Source organism: Nothoprocta perdicaria, unplaced genomic scaffold (assembly GCF_003342845.1).
Source record: "Nothoprocta perdicaria isolate Ctin4 unplaced genomic scaffold, notPer1 scaffold_4, whole genome shotgun sequence".
Classification (NCBI taxonomy): domain Eukaryota; kingdom Metazoa; phylum Chordata; class Aves; order Tinamiformes; family Tinamidae; genus Nothoprocta; species Nothoprocta perdicaria.
Window position 1 is genome coordinate 4529785 of NW_020455643.1, and position 19336 is coordinate 4549120.

At 47.7% G+C, this 19336-nt stretch overlaps 1 protein-coding gene across 3 annotated transcripts in view; it reads right to left on the bottom strand.

The window, feature by feature from the left end:
- Nucleotides 1-14880, bottom strand: part of PLD1 (phospholipase D1) — a 70193-nt gene extending 55313 nt beyond the window's left edge. For 2 of the 3 annotated variants that reach the window (XM_026045147.1, XM_026045145.1), the window contains exon 1: nucleotides 3645-3729. The gene's annotated coding sequence lies outside the window, so the exon portion shown is untranslated. Of the gene's footprint in view, nucleotides 1-3644; nucleotides 3730-14787 lie in introns of those variants that run through there. The other variant, XM_026045146.1, reaches the window with a different exon arrangement.
- Nucleotides 14881-19336: the final 4456 nt, after the last annotated feature.

The window sequence follows — 19336 nt, forward strand, 5'->3', positions numbered from 1 at the left end:
AAAAAAAAAAAAAAAAAAAAAAGGAAAAGGTGACACTGACATCTCAGTTATTTCTCTTGGACCACTGGGGCTGCTGCCCCCACTTTCACTCACAGACTCTGTGCCTGCTGCACAGTGTCTAAATTTGGGCCAAATTCACCACCTCTGCAGGCAGAAAGACACCTGGCCAAGRTTTCATGGTGGTGGCGATTTGAGGGAAGGATCAAGACACCACTGARTGTCAATTTTCACCTCACAAACAGCCCTGAACAATGATTTTTGAGTCTCTCCAGGAGTGTATCGGCAATACAGTGCACACCCCAGGAGAGCACTTTAAAAACAATTAGGAGCAAAACAAAAGGAGGAAAAGGTGAGAAATAAGGGCCCTTCCCTCCTGCCGCCACGGGAGCCCAGCCAAGACCCACTCGCTGACACCCAGTCCAGAAACACACATTCTGAAGGAAGCACACGGCTTCCTTAGTGCCCTACACACAGATTTAGATCCRCTCGTTCCCACTCACAAACTGTTTGTTTTAAAAGACTAAATGCCAAAGTGGAACAGCTATTTTGATGAGGAGAAAAAAATTTTTTTTTTTTTTTTGAAAAAAACATGAGAACCTGCATTAACCCAGCATATGAAGCGTTGCTGGACCTATGGCCTTTCATCATGTCTAAAGATGAGTTTCTGCTATATTCTTACTTAATGGGCACACCAAAGAAGATATATTCAGCAACGTGTGTAGACACTCGTGATTGATATCTATTTTATGATTTTATTTTAGAGGAAGAAAAACGGTGGCAATATGGGCAGTGTGTATATATTCCCATGACATTTCTTTTCCTGATGACTTGATAACTTGCTTTAAATCCATTACCTGAGAAGGAATAACTCTCTCTCAAAAAAAGTAAGTTTGATTCATAACTGATAAAAGACTAAGTATGTGCTAAAAACTGCACAGGTCTGCTTGTCTCATCAAGGAGAATATCTWTCACAGCACCGCTTGAAGGAAACAGATGCACTGTAGAATACAAGATCTTCCCTTTAATGCAGGTACACTTGAAGCCTAAAAAGCACTTCATAAATTACATTTGGTAACAATGTCAAGTTGACACAAGCCCTTTCATTCTGCTATTATTAAGAGAACCAGTAAGAACCTCTAGTTGAAGCATGTGATTTTCAGGTTGCTTCAGGAAGGAATCATTTCACAAGATTACCTACTGCTTCGCATTTTATGTGTGTTTAAGTAAGCAGCCTAAAGAATTCACTGTTCTGATTCCAGCAAACTCCTCCTTCACTCCGAGAAACTTCCTGCTTCTCCTGTTGGAGCCACAGTCATGTCTGTGGTAGGAGCTTGAGCTTCTCGAAATGGAGAACCCCGTCACTCGGGGCCGAGTCTCCTCCAGAAACAGCAGAGCCACAACACCAATTTCTAAGGATCCTGAAAATGAGGAACTTAAGTACACGGACAAAAAAGCAAATATGTAAATGGGTATTTAAGATAGACCCTTCGATCACCTGCAAGTAGAAAAGCTAATTCCTGGCAAAAATTCAAACACGTGCCTCTCGATAAGCTTCAATTAATGCTAGTACCTAGCTCTTGATGAATTCCATCCAAACCCTARAAGACTGAACTAAAGACCATGGGGATTCCCATATATTTTGCATCAGGTCTTTTCAGCTTTTCTTTTCCATATATTTTTTTTCCTCCCAAATCAAATATGATAAAGTTTGACCCATGCTGCCATGAAGCCAGGAGTCTTTGAGCTAGGTTTGGAGCGGCTTCAGCTCAGGACTTGATTTCCTAGCTTGGGAACAGATGTCTGGAGCAGCCCTACCCTACCTGCTGCTCAGGCCTTGGGCACGGATCAGTGATGAGGATGTGACAGTTGTGGGAAGGGACCTGAGTGCCTGTGGTTCATGTGGTTCGCTCCCCGCGACACCCCGAAGGACAGGCATGCTTCCCCACCACACCAATCGATTTGAAAGGCTTTGTGGTGTCTTAAAGCAAGAGGAGCGCAGTGAGTGTCCCTTTTAATCACACAGGCAAGTGTGGAAAGGGTCAGAAAACTGCACAGGCTGAGCCACCTGTGCCAACAACTTCCTCCTACAGGTGCTCAAAAGACTGTGCCCGTCCCCTGGAACAACACTGCAGCCAGGACATGCTCTGAACCATGCAGGGTCCTGTCCCACCCCGGGCAGCTCTGAACATCTTGCAGGTAAYGCTGAAGGGGCTTTACACATATTCAGACCAAGTGTGCTCAAGACTGACCWCAAGTTGAACAGTGGTTACCATGCGTCCAAGACAGAAAAGTCTGTCTGAGCACCTGTACTGGGAGCTGCTTAAATTGTGGCAAATTTGGGTGGGCTTTGGCCACAAGAGCATACTCACAAGGCAAACCGTCCTGTAAACATCGTGAAAAAGGACTGTCAGAGGGGAGAAATCGAATTCCCTGATTACCTGAGAACCAGCAGCATGAGCTCACGCTATCAAATACCAGCAACAGCATGGGAAGGAAAACATCGATTCCTGAGCAATTAGAGAAGCTTAAACCGAATGCACACCCCCCAAAAGCAAACAGCTAGGAAACATAAAGCCATATGAACACAGCGTTGTTATTTCCCGTGGTCATGGAAGCACTAACRTTGCTGTTACGTGCCTTTTTTGTTCTTCAAAACTAATGTCAACAGGGCGTCACTCACCCAATTAAACTACTTCAGAAGGAAAAGTAGTCTCCCCMAAATATGCACATAATCCTAATGACTTCAGACTTACACGGACTTACTTAAGGGCAGGACCTGGAGACCATGTAGACCTGAATGTATAATACATATTGCCCTTCCTGCATTAGGAGGCCATTTCAATCCCAATGAAACAGATGAAACACTCCCAAAGTCAACAGAATTGCACTAGCTAAACTGCCCAGTTTGGACTTGGGTACACCTAGTGTTTTTGAACACAAAATTTTCAGGAACCAGGCTCCCATAGTAAGAATGAGTCTTAGCAAATAAAAACAAGAATAGGTGGAAGAGGTTTTCACTCCAAGAAATCCAGCCTGCAGCACAGCAGAACGGGTTACATGAGCGCGTGTTGGGAAACTTGCAGGTTTTCCCCATGTCCTGAACCAGCCGCTGCTAAAAGACACAYGGGAGAGACGCCAGTTTCTTCAGCTTTGTAGACACACCAGATGCATACAATTCCCTGCACAAGAAACGCTCAAGTTCACAGCAAAATGCAGACCTATTATCTCTGAATWTCCAGGTCGAGAACCCTCCCAGACCCCTTTCTAATTTCAGCACAGGATAAGGCTGCTCAGCTTTCCTGAATACAAACTCAGAGACTTCAAAGCGTGAAAAATTCCTACGCCATTCCGAGTATGGAGGACTCTAAGCCTGATAAACATCTGCCATTAGCAAAGTTCACTTCCCAGCCTTGACAACCACAGGCAGAGCCCAGGCAGTAAATAAAATGTGTTTTAGCAACATCCCTTTTCTTTCCGAAACTATTACAAAATCAGCTGCCCGCTTTCTCTGTCCTCTCCCCTGCAGGCAAAAATGAGTGATCTGGCAGCGTTACTGAATCAGCTGCTCCATCTTAGCTTGACAAACACATTGAGACCGAAACATTTGGCAAACAGCGAACAACTTCAAACCTTTCTTTACTAACCTTCTGCCCCCGTGGAGGTGGATGCCTCATGGTGCTTTTAAAATAAGAAATCTATCCTCCTATGAAGTCACTGTCCAGAACTCTGCTACTAGGAGGAAAACAACCACAGAAGCAATCTGCACAGGCAGGAAAAGCTGTGTCTTGCTAAGTGCTTCGGTTCAAGTATTCAGGCTGCCTCCCCAAAGGCAAAATGAAGTATGACCCAGCCCACAGGGGCATCCAGCCTATGAGCATTGCTAATTAAGGGAAAACTCCTCCCCGTATGTTAAGCAGAACACTGGGATACTGGCAGGAAGGGTGGAAGGAAAGGACTTGGCGGACTGACGATTTCTGCAGCATTTCGATAGTGGGCACTTGGTATTAGGGCAAAATCAAGAAATTAGCAATTAACAGTGTGGACAACGTCCGCTTTTTTATTTCAGTTTCACACCACTGCAAACACAGGGACTCAGTCCTACACTCCTAAAACCAGAAGCAGCTCTCAGAGAGCAATTTCTCCCCTTTTGTACTCTTCTCATAGAAGCCCAATTACTGGGAAAACTCAGTTTTCCCCTATCACAGCCACAAAACAATCACGTTTGCTCAGGGAAACACATGAAAACTCAGTGCAAATTAACAATGAATTAAGTACACATGCAATGTTAGTTTTAGCATAAAACAGCCTAATAATTATGGTCACATATTGTTTGTATCGGAGTAGTGCTCATCTGCAAATACTGCAKTTTTTACTTCCAATACTGTGTCTCAGAGACCTTGTTAATATGCAAAGAAGCAGATTTCTTACTGAGAAAGGATTTTTTTGTGCACTGAACTGACAAGCAAAAAAATCCTCCATACATTAAGCAGCTACAACACAGTCTGCACGTTGGCACGTGGGTAAAGTGTCTGATCTGTCTGCAGAGCCGCAGCTCCCATCACTGCAGCTGTACTGGGCACGTTGTGCTGCTCTCTCCAAGGGAGTTCAGCGTTAACACTTCTCCTCCGTGGCAAGATTTCAATAGAGTTGTTATGGTATTTTTCTTCTCTAAAGGAAGCCTTTTTTTTTTTTAAATGTAGCAAGGAGCTGAACTGTGGTCCTCAAACCTACATAAATAATATCAAACCTAGCTAAACCTGGATAAATAATCTAACTGTGTTGATTGCAGATGGACTAGAGGYCAGGGATGGACTCTACGTCTGTTTTGGCAATGCAATATTAAAGCATCTCCATGTTTTGTATCAAAACATCAGTCTGGGCCACCAGTATGTGCTCTGTGGGTTGGCGCTCAGCTCATTTCAAGTGGATTTACTTGGACTTGGTTTATCAACGGCTTGCTAAAGCCAGGGAGGACTGTGTGCTTCTCTGTAAGAAATGTGTCTCACATTCAGAAATCTCAGTTGGATTCCCAGCGGATTTGCAACATGTCTCCTCTCCATTCGCAGTATTTACCTCCAACATTTCTATACTCRGCATCTATGGAAAGCTATGAGTCAAGGTGGCTCACCAGTAATCTCTATATTAAGCTAGGAAAAAAAAAAAAAAACAGCACAGACATTGCTAATACTCTGCATCGAAATAGAGAACAAAGTGCTAGAGAAAAGCAGCAAGGAAGACTCTGCAGCAGAGAATAGGGTCACCCCATACTGCTACATGCCCCTTCCACTCCAGGGCACTGGCAAAGCCAGGCTTAAAGACAGACACATTCTCCTACACTGCAAAGCCCTGGGCATGAGGTCACAGGATCTCACGTCCCACCTAGCCCAGCCTTTATTTTGGTGTTTTTAAGGTATACAAATGACTAGCTGAATTCTAGCAAATCTTTGCAAATGCATAACCTGTAGTTCAGTGAATGCATATTTAATTTCTCTCCTATTACACTAGGTTTATTTTGGCAGCCACAAACCAGCAGCAGCAGCAAACAAACAMTTTCAGTAAGTATTTTGGCATCTATGCATCACACTTCCCTTCTACCAAGCATATTCCCCACCCATAATTATGCTGTTCCTGCAGAGGCTGGAAGCAGGGTATCCATAATCTGTCAAGAATTTGTTACCTTTTCATAACCTTCCCTGCCTCAGATGCGATTCATGAAGTGTAAACCTGGCACATGCCTTTTAAAATAGCTTGAGGTGTGAAAAACGGAGTGTTGCCTAGTGACTGTAGAAGCAGCAAGGTCAGGGTTGTTCGCTCTCTTTTTTGACTTTTGATCTCAGAAACTGTCTCTCACCTTTCTGGAACCCCTTATCTTTGGCACAGGGCAACGCAAAATTTACTTATTTAACATGAGATCCTGGCTCAAGGAATGCACTGCAGGGCAATCCTGCTCAGATCAGTGGTGCTGTATTATGCAAAACCAAGAAAGCAACATCAGGAATTTGGGCTGCATTTTTTTCCTCATTTTTTCCTTAGGATTTTTCAGTCTCATGGTTAGTGAGGTGGCCCGAAGTGAGGGTATACAGGTATCTAGAGATACCTGGCAGTGCAGCTCTTGAAAGCCCAGCTGAGAGCTTGCACGACTGCACAACAAACACAGTTATCTGCCTGAGTGAAAATACACATTATTAATAAGGGCCTCTTATGTGAAGATGCTCCCCACGTGGCATCACCAACAGCTCGCTCGCGACAGGAGAGGGGCCCATGTGGACAACCGAGGGGCAGTCAAGGGCTGCTTAAACCAGAGCCAGCGCTGGGAGAAAGAGCAAACCCAACTATGGCCTTGGGGAGCAAGAGCCTGCAAGAGCTGAGAACTTTGGGCTCAGCTCAGTGAGCTGAGAACTTTGGGCTTCCCAGACCGTTTTTTTTTTTTTTTTTTTGCACCTGGAAGAGCCATCTGCCCTTCCAGTCAGGGACAAAGTCAATATTGCCCACGGATCCAAGCCCAGGAGGGAATGCCTTTCGGCAGGGTCATCTCCTGCAAATTTACCTGCTGCTAGGATGAAGCCCTGGTTTAAGCTCTGGGAACCCAAAGAAGGGGGGCTTTGCCCTGGCTCTGTTGATTTACTGGAAGCTTTTTAAACTCAGTCTCCACGTGTGAAACAGCAGTCTCCTCACAGGAATGGTATGATGCAGAGCAACACATGTTTCAGAAGAGCATCTAAGATTTTATTTAAACTTGGTATTTCCACATTAGCACAGACCATTTACTACATCTGCCTTAGGGACCTGTTCACAAACTCGCATCTAGAAGTTATCAAATGCACCAGGATGCAGGGTCTTGCACTGTTATAATTGCATCCCTGGAGAGATGCAAGTGAGGGAGGATTTTGCACAGCGCTATCACCGAGCAAAGACAGTAACAGCAGAAAAAAATAAAGGGCCAAATTCACAAGCGACCTCAGTAGAGCCAAAACTGGTATCAATCTGACTCAGGCAACACAGATGTGACGATAGACTAAAACTGTTTATAGCAACAGACCCGTCCTTGTTTACATGAAGTATCAAAGATGGCAAAAAACACCTCAGTTGCTTGGGATGAACGTGTTTCTGCTTGTCGTACACTCTTAAGAACAATTTAAAAGACCTTTCTTTTTCCTCCTTATATTTCAGCTGTAGATGCAGAGATGCTCACGACACTGAGGGAGCGACCCCGGGTGCCTCTGAAAAGCCACTGAGTCTGACAGAGTTCACCTGTAAACGTGGGGGCCTCCTGGTTTATCCCTGTTTTGGCGGGGCTGGGAGGCCAGGAAAAGGCTGGGCTGGGGAATGAGGTCTTGCCGGCCAGCTCACGGGTTCATGACTCTCCTAACGCACGTGACTTCTCCGGAGCCTCAGCCTTGATTAAACAGCCATTAAACGAACAGCCTCACGTCTGCACTTAAAATCCAGCCTAACTGCCCAAGCTTCCTGGTCAGCCAGAGCGGTGCCTTGTTCGTGCTCTAGACACTGCTGCACAGTTGGATTTTGAGGTGGAAGCAGTGAAAGGAGGAAGGAGGCAGCCGTCCATCATAGGGAAACCAGGAAGTGTAATTCTGGCCTCCGCATGTGGGGGCCTTTTGCAGAAGGAGCCCGCGGAGCACTGCGGGAATGGGCTGCAGCGCTGGTGGTGACACAGGGGCTGTCACTGACACTGTGCGGCACGAGGACAACRAGGACAACGTCCCGGGCAGCCCGGGGCATCCAGAGAGCAGGGAAAAATGTGGTGCCCCCATAGCAGGCATGAGGGCTGTCACGAGGCTGCTTCCAAGGATGGAGCAGTCTGTACGAACTAGGAGCAATAAATTGTCATTGGGCCATCCTAAAAATCTGCAGCTGATTTGTATTGGTTTTCTACATAAGGATGATATTGCAAAAGGAAAAAAAAAAAGAAAAAGGAAAAAAAGAACAGACTTGAAACCACTTTCCCTGCCTTTCAAGAAGAAAAACAATTCTCCTGCTAGCTTCAGAGGAAGGGGTGGGGAGGAAGTTTTGGGCAAAAGCTCCTAACGGTGACAGGCTGATTTGGCCACGGTGCCCTACAGGATTTGTAGTCACGTCCTCTCCGCTCCGCCTTGCTGCTTCTGGCTCCGCTGGGCAGCAGGACGAGGCTGCCCACGGCCCAGCCGGAGACGCAGCCCGGGCTCCTCCGGGACGGCAAGGGGAAAACGAGATCCCCGGCCTGCAATCCCTGTGACACAGCCTGCTGGGGATTTGCATTTCCAGAATGCAAATAACACTGGTTTTGGCTAGAATACTACTTTTTTTTTTTTTTTCCCCACTTACGCCTTTCACAGAATTCCCATGGAAACAAAAACAAAGCTCTCTTTTTTTTTTTTTTTTTGGKGGGGAGAAGGAAGGAGAGGTGGATTTAAACCGAAAAAGAAAAAGGAAGGAAGACAGTGTCAGATGCTGCTTCGAGCTTAGTCTTTCCCACAGCTGCACATCTCCACGCTGTGTCACCCCACGAGAGTCCCAAGGGATGGGAAGTGTGGTCATTGCTGTGGGCTTGTTTCTGCTGGCATTTTCTAGCTCACTCGTTGGGCAGGCGAGGAGAAGCCCAGGCCCTTCCCTGCCTTGCACATCCCTCTTCAGATCCCTGGATGCCACCGTGTGGCTGCTGCCCCACAGCTGCACACAGGCCCACGGCACAGCAGGACAGCAGCAGCTCGACGGGGAGAGAAGCAGGACGGAAGAGGAGGTGTATATATACATATATATTTTTACATATATATATATATATTTTTTTCCCTAGCAATTCTCAAAACTTGAAGCAATGACAGGCAACTCCAGCTAGGTGCAGCGCAGTATCTGGAGACTATTTACACTCTCTCCATTAAGCTAACAAGCACACGTTGCTTTTCTGTTTAAAGGCAGACACGATAAAATATGACCACTGAGTTTGAAAAAGATTAACCAGTTCATCTTAAACCCATGTACACCGACCTCTCTAAAGCCGGATTTGGGCATCCAGCACCATGGCAGGACAGTTGGGAAGAGGGGCTTCTTCCCACCCGCCCAGCACCCRGAGCTCTCCTTGCTAGGAGGAGATGGAGGAAAACAGGACCCGGAGCGGTGACAATGCGAGGGGACAATGTTTGGTATTTGGCCACCTTCTCCCTTGTCCACAGCATCGCTTTTACACATGTTCTTAGAGGTAGTTCATTAAAGAGGTGAATTACGCCTTTTATCATCGTCCCATCACCGCTTCACAGCTGCAGATGTCGCCATGATAATGAGAGAGGGCCCAACTAAAATATTTGTATGCGTGCAACGAGCGCTCAAATTAAGAGTTAAGCAATGAGTGTTTCTTTAACGATGAATCCGGGCGAGATACGCTCCACCCTTTGGGTTACCAGACGAAGGCTTATATAAGCAGGGAGTTACATAAAATCCTAAAATAGGGAGCCGGAGAACTCCCCCACCTTTGGATCAGTGCTCGGCTGCGGTGCCGCCTTCCTGAGCAGCCCCGGTCCTGGGCGCAGCTTGGTCTCCAGGCTGGGGCTGCTGCAAGCTGCTCGGGGAGCAGCCGGTTTTAGCACCGCTCCAGAGACCTAAGAGCATATGCAGGAGACTGAAGTGTAGATGAATCAGCCTAGATTGAACATCCACCTTATCCCAGGGTGCCAGCCCAACAGCTGGCTTGTAACAGATGCTTAGGGAAGAGCATGGCTCTGGTGAGACCTCTCCGATACCATCCCTGTCCCCAGCATGAGACTTCCCAAGCCACCAGGGTTATCATTGCASTTGAGTTGCCCCAGCAGCTCTGATATTCATCCATTTGTCCAAGTCAGGTTCTGAGGTCGCAGGAACTCTCATCATTGATAACATCATGCAGCAAGAAGTCTCACAGCTTAACATACCTCTGAGCAGAAGGAAGAAGCTGTGTTTCATAAGAGCAACTACTATAGCTGGAAAAAAAAGGCTGCCAGGTGTTACAGATTCTTCTTCACGGCTTGTGTGCCAAAAAACTTGTCTACTTGCTTCTAACAAATCACCTGCCTTGCGGGTAGGAGGAGGGGGAAACCTCTTTCTTCCCAGACATTTTGCACCCCACTTTTAAAATGTGCTATTTCAAACAGCAGGCAACATAGCGCACACCAAAGCTACTTCCTAGAGCTGAGGTCGGAAAAAGTCCCAGAGAAGTGGACCTTGRGTCCTTTTTACAACCCAGACACCCAATCCTGACTTTAAAGCAGATACTAATTTTGGGAGAAGTCAGGGCTGCTTATCTATTTGGGGAAAAGGAGAAGAGAAAGCGGAGCAGACCAGGGATCAMTGGCCAGGCAGTGCAAGTCCTCTCTGGACTCACCCTGGTAGCTACAAGGGTGCTATTCAAGGCAGTTTTGGGTGCCAAGGTGGTTAGGAGATTGTGTAATCCGCTTAACCTCTGAGATTTGCCTGCCCTTTGCTCTAAATAAAAGGGGTCTGATCATAAAGAGGGAATTCTGAGACAACTGCCCTGCTCCTACAGCCCCCCGGCTGCATCCTACACAGACAGGGAGGGTTTGTTTTAAGGGAGGGATGAACAGAAGGCAGGCGGGGAGGCAGGAAAAGAAAAACAACAAAAAGCAAACAGGGAATGGAAATGCAAGCTGTCTAGCCCACAGAAAAGCAGAATAGCCTGGCTCTGGCCTCTGTCGTGCTATTTGTCCTACTTCAGAATTAAATCCAGATGACATAGATAAGACAGTGGTGACCCCTAGAGCCCTCACCAGCTGCAGCTTCCACTGTWTTTCCCCATATTGATATATGAGCATGAGAAGAGGCAAGCAGCAGCACCTTCCGACTTGCTCATCCTGCACAAAGCCTCCTCCCTATCCCTCCCAGAGCCAGGATCCCATTTCCCTGCTCCATTCAAGCCCTCTGGCTGCGGGGCATTCACTCCGCATCCCTTTGTCACCGCTGCCTGAGAATCAAACTAAACAAGCTTACTCATGTAACAAACTGCTATATTCCTCTGACTCCTTATCACAGCACATTCGTGTTTATTACACTTCCAGAAAAGAAAGGAGAGCGGATTTTGCCAGGCCTGAGTTTGTCAACGGCTAAGAACTGCCATTTAGGCTCCTGAGAGAGGAGCTTCATCCTGTGTAAACTCCCTGTGTGCATTTTCCAGCCGCGAGGCACAGAGAGGGATGAGTTTGTCCCGTGGTTGGCACCTTTTTCATTCTGGCAGTGTCCGTAACTGCTCCTGGGAGGCAACCTGCACCGTGACGTTCCTGCTCACTGAGCCTCCGCACAGGGTGGGCTCACGAGGCCTTTCCCTATTGTCACCTTGCGGGCAAAACACCTATTTAAATACATATTATATATATTTTTTATATATATATGTACATACACACACATATATATGTGCCTAACAGCAGACTGCAAATGGCTCTGAGGGCAAGAACTACCACTGAATTAGTTTCCAGCCGGAGCATCCCTGAGCTGCCACCTCCCTGTGCTCAGCCAGGACGACGGTGCCCCAGGCAGCTCTCCAGCCCATCCCAGCTCTCCCGATGCCTCTTCCCCTTGCACTTGTCCTCCTGCTCCTCCGGGCAGCCTGCCCAGCGCATCCCGCCACCAGCATGGAGCCTCTCCCAAAGCAGCCCTTGGAGCCTGGAGCACCAGGCAGCTGCCGTGCCCCCGCATCGGCCCTTCCCAAGCCCGAACCAGCCCCTTGGGGCCACGCTGACGCTGCCCAGCTCCGCGTCGGCCTGTGGCTGCTCGCGCAGCCCCGGCGCTGGAGGCAGCTGGGCTGGGAGCAACCCGGCCTTGCAAGGCCCGGCCTTGCAGCTCCCGTCCCCGTCTCGTACTTACTGCTGCGGGYGCCTGGGGACGGACCCCTCCACCTCTCGCGCAGCGCCTGGTTCCTCTTTCTCCAGTCACCGCCTTTGTTTCTTCCCCACAAGCGGCTCCTCCGCGGGCCCTTCCGCCTCTTGCTCCCTTCGGGCTCCCCCGGGCGCCTCTCCAGGACCTAACGTCCCCCCGGCCGCGGTGGGAGCCCCAYGGCTTCCTGCGGTTCCCTTCGCCGCCCTGCCCTCCACCAAGGCCCAAACTGCCTCCTCGCTAGCGGAGCCGCTGCYGGGGCTTGTCCATCGCCACCCAGCACATCCAAGGACTGACGGGACCAGGGCGACCCTGTGCTTGTGCCCCCTAAGGCGCCTGCCCCCCTGCAGCAAGTTCTTGCACTCGCTTCCGGGCTACATGGGCRGCTAAAAACACTGCGTATGTTTGGTAGTTTTTTCTTTTTTTTTTYCCCCCCTAGTTTTCATACAAGTTTGTTATCAGTGCTGGGCATATTTTTGTTCTGCTTGCGTGCCCACTCTGTGAATCACTTGTCACACATTCTGTATCTCCAGCCTCACGCGTTCGCTTGCTTAAACTAAAAACAATATTTTTTTGAGTTGAAATTCCAATCTGTTTTCTTTTTCCCCTAATGTCTTATTTGTAAAGTAGGTCTTGAATGGGAGATAGGAGCACGTTACTCCTTGGATAAGTATGAGTAGGCTGCACTTAGCTTACATCTCCTCTGAGCCACTCTTTGCTTCTTTCACAGGGATCCCTACTGTTTCTTAGGGTTTCTCCTGCCTATTAGCTTTAGAAAAGCCCATTCTCTTTTATTTGGTGCTCTCCCTACACCAAGCACTCTAAAATCTCCTTCTATAGCACACACGTCTTCTCTTTGTATAGGTGTACTTCTTTTTGAGAAACTGGTGTATTTTTCTCTGCGTTCTCCTGCGTTCCCATTTTGCTTAGTGTTTGTTGCATCCATTCCAGACATGATCTGAATCTGAATAAAAACAGTGTTCTGTGACTCTAAATATTTTCATGCGAACTCTGTCATCTTTCTTCCCACTATTAAAATGCTACAAATTCACCCCCACTTTAATTTTTTGATTATCACATGAATCAGCTTCTTGGCATACTTTTGCAATAAGCTACTTTGCTGCTCCCTTGGCTCATTGTTTATAGTACTGGAGTTGCTGTTATTCTTGTCACCTGAAAATGTTTTCTTGGACATCACTTCAGTCCTTTTTGGATGTTATTATGGCAGGATTTGAATCTGAAATTGAGCAAAATTGCCAATAAATTGGAAATTTATTGGATTTCCAAGAAATCCCTAAGTGAAAGAACTTATCAGGGCGTGAAGTGGAATCCTCATAATTAAAAAATACCTTTACTGGGTATTTTTAGACTGGATTTTTTTCCTTTCCAAAAGCTGACCTTGTTCAAGGAGAATATAAATCCTACAGCTTCTCATGCACAGCATGTTGGACCAGATGATCATAACAGTTTACTCTGGCCTTCATGCTTAAAAGCCTACAAATATCCAGACAAACTGCAACCACATCTGGTGGAGCGGCAGTCAGACAAGACTGCTGTATGCAGACAAGCTAGTTGTTGCTTCTGACTTTAAATGCTGCAAAATCACATACAGTGCTCCTGAGACGCACGCTTCTTCCCACAGCGTCTGCTAATGCACCTGCTTTTACTTTATTTTCCTTTTTCTCTCCCTGTTGTAATTTCCCAAGTTTTCCTGCTAGAATCTAACAACTGCTCTAATCTGTAAGATAACCTTCTTGTCCTTTTGGGCTCAGAAATGTTAGCAGTTGGTTAGCAGTTCCTTTGGACTAAGGAAACCTCAGGCTTTCTCACTGTCATGCTGGCTTTGTCCGTGACACCAAATCTGCAAGTTGTCACTTCTGCATGCACCCAACCTCAGCCCGCTTAGGTTTCACCCATCTCTCTTCGCGTCAGTAGAGCAGCCAGGTAGAAAAACGGCAATTAGCAACTTGGCACTTAACAGAATTAAACTAACAGCCACTGTCGGAATGAGTTCAGCCACTAAAAATAGGTAGGTTGGCCACGATRCCCATGTGCACCACGGCCCCAGCGCCTGCCTTAGTGTTTTATAAGACATAGTTGCATTACAGAAGTGCTTGGAAATATCTACAACATCCACAGCGTGGCACGATGCACCGAGGCCTTCTGGCCTTTTGATGTAGCTGTTGGGTCTCGTTGTGACAGACACAGGTACAACATGAGGAGAAAAGAAGACTTTTAAGAGACATTYGCAAAACACTTCTTGATGACACATACGAGTGACCACAACAGGAAAAAAGGGGGGGTTGGATGAACCACAAGAGCTTAAAGAGCACTAGAATCACGATGAGCTGAAAAGCCCTGTAGATCTGATGAGGGGACAGAAGGACCCAGGCCATGGCCYGGGTTTAGCTCTGTTTCCCTTGACCAGAAAGTCTCCATGAGAAGGAGCTGACGCACTGTGCGCACCCATGCCGCGGAAACAGAAGGAGAAAAACAGAGGCAAAAGCAGATTCAATCCTCTCCAACGGAACACGCGTTGGAAAGGTTTCATTTTTCTATCAGTTATACCGAAAATCTACAAGGAAGCATAAAGCAAGTCTCAGTGAGCTCTTTTACTCTTTGGCAAGCACACATGCAAAAAGGCTACCAGAAGATCTGTATATTGTCTTTATAGAACTTGAAGCTAACACTGAACTGACATCCATCCCAGATCTGCTTCCAATTTGCTCATGCTCCCCATTAAAAGCAATAGAAAAATTCTGTATTCCCTTTTTTTTTTTTTTGAGTCATAGTCATTTTGCACAGTTTAAGTAAAAGAGACATAAAAACAGTCTCTGCCATAGGATGAAAAGTTAAAAACAAATGAAAGAAAAAGCTGAAAAAAAACCTTTGCACAAAACCCTATATAGTGCATGAAGTCATTGCATTTGGACTCACCAACACGTCGGCTTCACGGGCTCCAAATCAGCAGTTCTGTTGAGTGGCCTAGTCTTATTTTCCTTTATCTTTAATTCTCTCTCTACATCTGGGAAGCCTGAAGGGTGCTCAGCAGAAAAGGTACCCAAGTCTGCAATGCAAAATAGCTCATCTTTACCTGGACGTCTTTTTCGAGGAAGTAACAGAGGACAAGTGTTTATCTGAGGCTCAGTGGACTGAGCAGAATTTACATAAGTGCACAGCAACGCCTATTTACCTGGCTGGTCAAGTCCTCTTTCAACAGAAGAAAATGTTAAAGGAAAAGCGGTGCAAATCGGTGCATTTCACCAACTTTTTTATCCTGCTCTGCTGGTGACAGGTGCCTACTGCAGATTCCTGAAACTATTTAAAAATATAAGGAGAAAAGCTAACAAGCAGAGCTCCACATCCACAGTCTGAGTTGTCGGTCATTACCAAACCTTTAAACGAGAGGGAAGCCAAGTGCTGAAACGTTCTGTTTTACCGGCTGTAGCACTTCCTAATGGAATGTAAATCTCAACCAGAAATGGTCCTTCAGCGTTTTAATTATAATTAACACATACAGCAGCCTGCGATGCCCACCCCAGCACGGGCCGCTCGTCCAGCTGGTAGGAGCTGGTGCCACAAGAGCCAAGCAGCTGATGCTGGTATTTTTTAGCTTTCCACAGTCGCTACCGTCAGTCACGCCAGACACCCGCTTATCCCAGGCAGACTGGGGAAAGGTCACGGCTGTGCATCCCCGGATTGCCCGAGCAGCAGCTGAACCGCACGAGTTCATGCTTGAGCAGAGCCTTGCCCACGGCTCCGGTGCGGACACRCGGGCTGGGATTGGCGGCACCGCGGGCTCCCCAGCCCCGGCAAGGCGGGCGTTTGCCTTGTGCCAGGACATCACCGCTGCCATCTCTGCAGGCGGATCTCYGGGCAGAGGAACGGCGCGCGCTCGGAGCCTGCGGTGGCACTCRCTGAACACACCTGCCTCCACACCTCTCTTCTCCCGGTTAACAAACGCTTCCAGACTTGTTTTATGAGTCGAATTTACAGCGGGGTGTGATTCAGAGCTGCATGTGTGTTTAGCAAAAGTTGACTTAACTGAGGGCCGCTGTGAGCAAACCGCCTGTCCCAGGATCTGCGAAATACCCAAACACACTTCCCTCCTGTCGCTGCAGTTCTGTCTGCTCCAGAGGTGGGAATGCAGTGAAGCCAAAGCGGGAAAACACGAGTGCTCATCATGTCTTATGCATATGAAATTCCCAGATGGAGCCGCGTGCCCAGCAGGGGCAGCCCGGGAGCCCTCTGACCACCTCAGGCCCGAGTCAGCGGGCGCTTTCCTGCAACAGAGCAACCCCCCGGCTCGTCTGTGCAGCTGCCAGACATTCCTGCATCTTTCCAGATTAGCCAGGAAGCAAAAATCCTTCAGGAAAGCAGACAGAATTGGGGCCCTCACCAATTCCTCTCTCCATCTTTCCCAGCAGATTGGTTCTGCAAGTTTATTGGCACTACTGCACAAGTGAAAAAATGAGATGGCCAAGTGAGGGGCTGAGCTTGCCGACAGTAACTGTTGCTCCTGGATTTGGCTCAGAATGTGTAGCCCCGTGACGTGCTTTGCTGCTCTGGTATGAAACCATGCTGCTATTGCAAATTTGCTAAACATATTTAATATTTAATGGGGCCGCTCGGCTTTGCTCCCAGTGCTCCGGCTCTCACCCATGCACAGCTGCAGCCACGTGCCCACGTCGAGCTAAGCACACGAAGCCACGGCCTGCGAGGATGCAGCAGCCCAGGCACAGACCTGGGCTGCGGGGCACACAGGGCACTGCAGGGAGGCTGCAGGAGGCCTTTCACAGCAGCACTCCGCTTGGCACGGAAATCAGAGGTGTGGAGGGTCTGCGGGGTGTTGGACGAGCTCCAGCAAATCAAACACGTTTCACAGAAATTCAAGCGCCATGAGACTTCACTGCCAGCAGCAATTAAGAATGGCCATTATCAAACAGCTTGCTGCTGGAATTTGGCTTTGTTTTTCCCCCTGGCAAGAGACAGGGGAGCAGAGCTGTGCAGACGTCTTTCACATATGTACTCTAGGTGAATGGGTAGTTCTATAAACTCCTTGGAACTGCTGGAGTTCACGTTCTGAAAAGGTTTTCCCATCTTCATTCTGAATCATTTTTTCTTTTCCATCCTCTGATTCCTGACACGGTGCCTTTCTTCAGGCCTCGGTGGTTCAGGCTGGGCTCCTGTTGCAAAACCCCCATTGCTTCGCCCTCCTGCAATTCCATTTTGCAATGAAATGGGAGGCTGAGATTTCCTCCGGAGAGACCAAAGCRAAGCTCATCCAGAAGCATGGCATATCCCAGTATGGGAAAAAAAGGCACAAGGGCTATGTTTATTATATTTAAGTTAGTATTAGTACGTAGCTCAGTATTTATTTCTCTAAACTCTTAAGTATTGCCTGGCTTGCTTTGAATAGCCTCCGATGGGGAAAAGTGTGGTATCCTGGAAATGCCAGAGGGATTTTGCCCATTTTGCTGCAATCCCACCGCATTCCTGAAGCACTAAAGCCCTGATGCTGCGTGTTACAGAACTCCTTTGGCTTGCTGAAACCCACCCTGCCCTCCCTCCCTGCTTTGCAGGCGCAGATGACGCATCRCACAGAGCTGATTTCCAGAATGCTCCTAATGATTTTGAGGGCAGCTCTGTGGGCTCTGCGTTTTGAAAACCAGACTAGACAAGGGTGCCACAAATGGAAATCCCTGGACTTCTGATTTCCCAAMCCCAGGTGGCTGGGAGGTGGCAGCACCCATGCAAGTAGGGTTTTTTTAGGGAGGTCCCATGTTTATGATTTTGCTGACTGAGACAGCCCGCACACAGCAATCGCCTGGGAAAGGGCTGGTTTTAATTAGGAGCACCAAGGCTTGGTAAGCGCCCAAGCGTGGTGCCGAGGCACGAAGCCTTACGGAAACTGCTCAGCGCAACGAAGCGACATCCCTTCTCTTCAAATCTTTCCTTAGATTTTCATTCACTCGGAACAAAGGAGCCAGTAACACATTTGGGATCTAGGTGTGTGGTTCTGGCTAGCACAGGACGTCCCTCTGATCTCTAGCTGGAGAAGAGGTGAATTCCCAGAAGGAGCCTGATGGGAATGTCATGGGAACAGCAGCGCACTTCCTACTTCCTCCCGCTGTCCCCAAAGCTCTTCCCTGGCACTTGAGTATTTAACACTGAGCACTATATTGGCTATAGACACACACTGCGGTGAGCTTGGTGGTGGGGCTGATTTTCCTTTTTTTTTGATGTATTTTCTTTATACTTCTAGGTGAGTGGAAGCAGTGGCTTCCAACAGTAACCCAGGCCTTAGGATGCTCCTTCCCTGTCTTCATACAGCACTGGGAAGCAGCTGAGGAGACCAGGCTGCAACACTGGCACCACTGTCCTGTGTCTGCCCTCACTTTTCCTACGTGGAAACTCATCCCGGTGCTGGAGCAACCCGCTTGACTTTGTCTTTTCCCTCCAGTTCCTCATTGCTGCGTGGGAAGGAGGAAGCCCCACAAATGCTGTTAYGGAGCCTGAGGGCCATCTGACTAGCGTGGGGAAGATGAGATTCCTCCTGGGAACTGCAGATTCCAGAAAACAGGGATTTGCAGCCTTAGCAGGAAGGCATGCCAGGAAAGGCAGCTGCCTCACACGCTCTCCATTGCTGTGGTGCAGAGGAAAATGTGTGGAAATGAAGAGAGGAATTTTTTATAGATAGCTCTGCTAAGAGACCTTGTAAATTAGCAGCCTACAATAGGAAAATGAGAAGGAGCTTAGGAGAATCAGACACCAAGGAAGAAACTCTTCTGACGAGGATAGGAAAGGGATGGTATTTCTTGCACTCAAAGGGAAACTAGCCTGGGGGTTAATTTTGAGGTAAAACACATGCTTGAGGAGAGAATATTGGTTGGCCGGAGAACSAGACATCGCTAAGCCCTTATGGCTTAAGGGAAATGAAAAAACCCTGGCAGAGTTGAAGAAAGCAGTTTTGCAAAAAGAAGAGAGGGCCGGAGTTTGGGCTCAGACCTTYCCCTCCGTTCAACTCACCTGGGAAAACTGCTGCTCTGGGTGCAACGCTGGCATGAAGATAAGGCTTCAGGGTAACCTCCATTGCAGATCTGCAAAACAGAAACTGAAGATACTTCTCAAAGAAGAACCTGTTACTGTAAACTAGGAATCCCTGTCACAAAGGCCCAGCGGCTGTTTGTGGTTTAGGTGAGTTCCTGCAGCGCTGGAAGGCTGGCAGGGAGGAAGTGCTTCGAAGAAAGAGYGTAAAAGCTCAACGCAGCTCAAGATTCACATTGATAAATCCAGAAGTTACCCAAAACTTCACATACTGTTTCTGAGAAAATGGGTTATATTCTTACACTGTAAAAGACTATGATGTTCTCCTTTGCAGGATACATTTTTGAGCTGAGTGGGGCCTTGGAGCTGTAAAGGATGGCTCATGAGCCCTCACTCGTTATTAGCATGTGCTGGTAGCAAAGGCCTTACACAAATCACT